Genomic DNA, 5181 nt, shown 5'->3' with positions numbered 1-5181 from the left:
ATATATATATATATATATATATATATATATATATTATATTATATTTATTGAAATATATATATTTCAATAAATATAATTAACACAGGCAATTTACATGTAAAAGTGTATTAAGAATATTCCAGAAGAATAGGTTGTAAATCGGTGCAAGACAAAAATTGTTGTGATGCACATTTCTAACTTCTATCAACTATATAATTTATTGCAGACACACATGGATTTTTCCTTCAAATTCATGTGGAGCAATGTTTGTTCGAATATTAGGATTTCTTCCCAGCTCTAAAGAAAAATATTATTCCATACCGCTATTTTAACATCACACAACTAAACCCTTTTCAGATATCTTGTTTGTTAGCACACTCTTTTTGAGGGTGCTAAATCAAATTGTTTCTCCAGCTGTAGGACCACACAGATATTTAAATAGGACTAAAGCCTTCTCTCATTGAAATAACCAATGAGCACTGACACAAAGCAAAATGGGCAGAGATTTGTGATGCATGCCAAAATGAAATCTGGTCAGAATGAAACCCTCCTAAAAAAGCAGGTAAAACAAGATACAGAAATAGCTTCCCAGTCCTTTTTTCCCACTGTAGCCCTTCAGCCTCTTTGACTTTTTAAAAGTCATTGGTCTTTGCAAATAAAACAAATACATGTTAATTCATAAACACATAAATATACCTTGTGCAGTATTTATTTGCAAGTCCATTTAATCCATGAACAATTAACTCATGCAGTTACAACAAAACAAAAAAAAAGATCTGTCAACTAACTACCAGTTGTATCAAAATATTTAGCATCTATTTACAGATGCACAAACTGTGCATAAATAAATATTAACTAGGGCAGTGTGCTAATATGATATAAAATAAATGTGGCATATGCAGTACTGACATAATCAAATTAACTGCACCGTTCTTACAAAGTAGGTTCTGTGAAAGTAGCTTGATGATTACATGCAGTTTTTTTGTTGTTGTTAAATGTGTATACAGTTATGTAATCGGTTAAATATTTATCATAGTTATATATTCAGTGTTCACTATGTAATTTTATTTCTTAGTATAATTTGGTGATACAAAACATGGCCATTGTGCTAAATTACGGTTGTGCAGCAAAAACTGATTTTGTACTTGTATTCGTGGCATTTTTTGTATGTATGTAATTTCAGCTTTTGTGAGAATTAGCGAACAATATTTCTAATGGTAAATATAGGTTGCACAAGTGTTCATGATACATTTTATGTTACAGTATTTTTGAAAACAGTTACTCTCTGTAAATTGTAAACATATTTGTTATATCAGATATATTCTGTAACAATGCTAAGATGTTTTCAAGTGTACAGTTTGTGATAACTTTTGTAACATTTGAAATATAATTTGAATGTTCTTGTTTCATATGTAATTTGACGATGGAGCAAATAAAATAAAAATATTAAAATTAGCTACCTATTTATTTAATCATTTATTCATACATACTTTTGTTTTTCCATTTTTTCCACGATTAAAGATCTTTTGTAAATGTCCTTCATTAGAAAATGATTCAGTACCATCAGCCAATCTGCTTCCAGCTCTACTGAGCTTCTATCAGACAGTAGATGCCCGCTGCTATGTCATAGCATCAACTGTGAATCAAATTTTAAATCAATCTGCAGAAGTACCGGCTTTTTCATTTTTACTTGCCATAACAAAAGCTCATTAGACAGGAAATACTAAACAAAGACACAATCGGTTCAAATGTATGTTATTATCTACCAAAATCAGCCAATCAATACTTTGTAGCTAAGAAAGCAACCAGTCATGTACCCACAATTGCCGCATCAGCTAATCCACAACCTATCAGCTCTGTCAACAACAAACCGAGACATGGACAGTTCAGTAATATTGCTCCATTCAGATGTCTGGCACTGACCAGTAAAAAGTTATTTGTTTAATAAAGTTTTCATTTATTTCATTAAATTCAAATTTTCCTCAGCCACACAGTGTGACTGTACACAGAGAATGTCCTAAATAATGCCAGACAATATTTCAATATCAAATTGTTCAGTAACTGATACAAATTTGTGTCTAAATTCGACTTTCCCACTCAATGGTGTGTAGATGATAGTGCATGTGTTGTGTCAGGAAATGCAAATGAAAACCAAATATGAAGGATGAAAAAATGTAATATTTATTTTTTTAGGTCAGATCATCTTCAAAGACCTCATTCCAAAAGGAAATATATAGTTTCTGAATCTCATTTGTTAGTTTATTTGATACCTGTCCATTCTGCAAACATTCCAAATCAGCTGGAGTTATATCTAAGACTTTGGGGATGTACAGTTGTAGTCAAAAGTTTACATACCCCAATGGAAATGTATAATTTCTAGAAATTTCTCAAACAAAGAATTTTCATTTGTTTGAAAAATGGTATATTGAAATTCACAGGGCATTTGTTGAGGCTGTAAGGATAGGATAGAGAAAGCAGAAACTAGCTTGTTAATGGGACAGAGGCGGACAAAGAGAGCCCGGACTTAGGATAGAAGGCGAGCCGATGGCCCAGACTTAAAGTTAGGATAGGAAGAGATCCCCGACCAATGAGTCGCCTTTACGTAGGATCAGGCTTGGTCGAAGGCTGAGGCCTCAAGGATTTGAAAACACATAAAAGGGCTCTGACTCAGCAGAGATGCCTCTCGGGGCAAAGGAAAGTCAGATGAATCAGGACCTAAAAGGAGAGATAGAAAAGGGTTCCCTGACTGATATGGTGCTACCATCGGACGAGGTGAGGCACAGGCCTCCGAAGCCGGGAGCAGAGAGGCATCCCACAGGGAACCTGCAACAAAGAAAGATGGGTTAGTCTGGGACTCAGCACTGAGAGCGTAAAGCGGGCCACGTCCCGAGGGAAATAGAGCAGAGCCTCGGGAGACGAGGTAAGATTAGCGCATGAGCTGTAACAGGATAGTGTGGCTGGGGATCCCCTCTGCCTCACAGCAGTGAGAACCCCCCAGAGCGAGGACAAGGTCGCTGAAGCAGACCTGAGGTCGGGGAAGTGAGACTCACTTGGTACATGTGAAAGCCATGTTTTTTGGCTCAGAAGTGATGCTTGAGAACACTGATTTTGGACATAGCAGTGTGGCATTATGCAGATGTTTGGACGCATACAGGTTATTATACAATGACCAAATACATTCGGAACAGCACGGTGGGATAGTTTATGTTTTATTTTTCATGTAGTGCTGATGTACCCTTTAACAGAAAATGAATTAGCTAAACATACTACAAAAGAAAGATGCTCCAAACACTAAAATGGTGATTAAAACGTCACTGTCACTGTTTTCTGACTTTCTGAAATTCAAACAAATTCAACTCGACAAATATGACGGCCAGGATCTAAACGCACTACTAAGAGAGTATTATGCAGCAGTCAGGAAGCCAAACGGAAAGCTGTACACCAAAATTACTGATAACTAACATTTTCTGTTATTTATTTATTTACTTATGCTGTGTCAGCTTTATTTAAACAAAATATATAAAATCATATTTACTATCCAAACTTGCATCCTTGATATTATAGCCCCGTTGGTAAAAATAGTTTTCCCTCAGGGCAATAATTTTCCACTATGACCTTCCTCTATGTGCGTGATAGGCAATCTTGTCTGGATCTGAGCTGTGTATAGGCATGAAGCAAAATAAAAATCCTACATAGCTACTTTAGGTAATTTATAAGTATTCTGTGAAGTATGCATCTACTAAAAGCCATCATAACTGTTAGAACTATGAACAACATCATCAGGACCATCAAGAAAACTGTCAGGAGGGGCTCCCAAATGGCACATTCGGTAAAGGCACTCCGCATGGAGTGCAGGATGCGCCCTATAGCCTGGATGTCGCCTGTTCGAGTCCAGGCTATTCCATTGCCGACCATGGACAGTTCCCAGGGGGCAGTGCACAATTGGCTGAGCGCCGCCCAGGGCGGGGAGGGTTTAGGTCAGCCAGGGTGTCCTCGGCTCACTGCACACCAGCGACCCCTGTAGTCTGGCCGGGCGCCTTGGGGCTTGCCTGTAAGCTGCCCGGAGCTGCGTTGTCCTCCAACACTGTGGCTGCATGGTGAGTCTGCAGTGTGAAAAGAAGCAGTCAGCTAACGGCACACGCTTCGGAGGATAGTGTGTGTTCATTTTCACCGCTCCCCTAGTCAAAAACAGCTGTCAGGAGAGTCAATAAAACCACAAGGACCATAAGAAGCATCACAACCTCTGTCAAGACCTTCAACAGCATCATGAGGAACATCAGGAGCATCAGGTTTAATTGATAGTCTTGATGGCGTTGTTGACTTTTAGTCCATTCTGTGAAGTCTACTTTTGGGAAGTGCATGCAACTCTCATCTACTGCATTCGTCCTAAGAAACATAAGTTGCAATACTGCTTGCAAACGCTTAGTGGGGCATTTTTCGTCCAACTAGTCTGGGACAGTTTCAACAACAAAATCATTAAAATTGGCTCCTGTGTGTCCCATATATTGCAGTAACCAGATTATATTATCAACCAAGCCAGTTTTTTTAATGGTTTTATTTTATTAGAGTAATTAGTCGGTTCTCAGTATGTTATGTTTGGAGGGCCTAGAGACAAGAAGCCTAAATGAATAGGGAAGCCTTCACTCTCAACAGCTTAGCAGCTGTATCAGTGCTCTGCAATAACTACTTTAATATTAGCTAGGAAAGCAAGCAGAAGGAGAAAATGGCCTAAGGCCAAGAATTCATCTGAAATGACCGAAGATCTGCCAAATCTGCAAGTGGTACTATGAAAAAGATACTTTTTATTGGAACATATCAATATCGGAGGGAATTCAACAGAGACATCCCCGTTAAAAAAGCATGGCCATAATTACATAGCCAGAATCATTATTATAACCATCTTGGGTGTGTTTGTTAGTAGTCTTAATTCACTAATGTGATTAGTTATTGCACTGCTGTTTGACATTACAGATTGCATGAAAAATCTTCTCACTTGCTTTAAGGTCCTCATTCAGTCTGTCTGTCCACCCATCTGTCACACTACACCGGGGGAAAACACATCAACTACCTCAATTTTGCACCAATCTGCATAACACTTTTGTCATACACTCTTAATGTGTATTTTTTTAAACAACAGCATTAATTTGAGGTATTATGTCTTTCCACTTATGTCTGACTGAGACCCAGTTCCATTCCACATAT

Source organism: Acipenser ruthenus, chromosome 7, assembly GCF_902713425.1.
Source record: "Acipenser ruthenus chromosome 7, fAciRut3.2 maternal haplotype, whole genome shotgun sequence".
Classification (NCBI taxonomy): domain Eukaryota; kingdom Metazoa; phylum Chordata; class Actinopteri; order Acipenseriformes; family Acipenseridae; genus Acipenser; species Acipenser ruthenus.
This window is presented reverse-complemented; position numbering follows the sequence as displayed.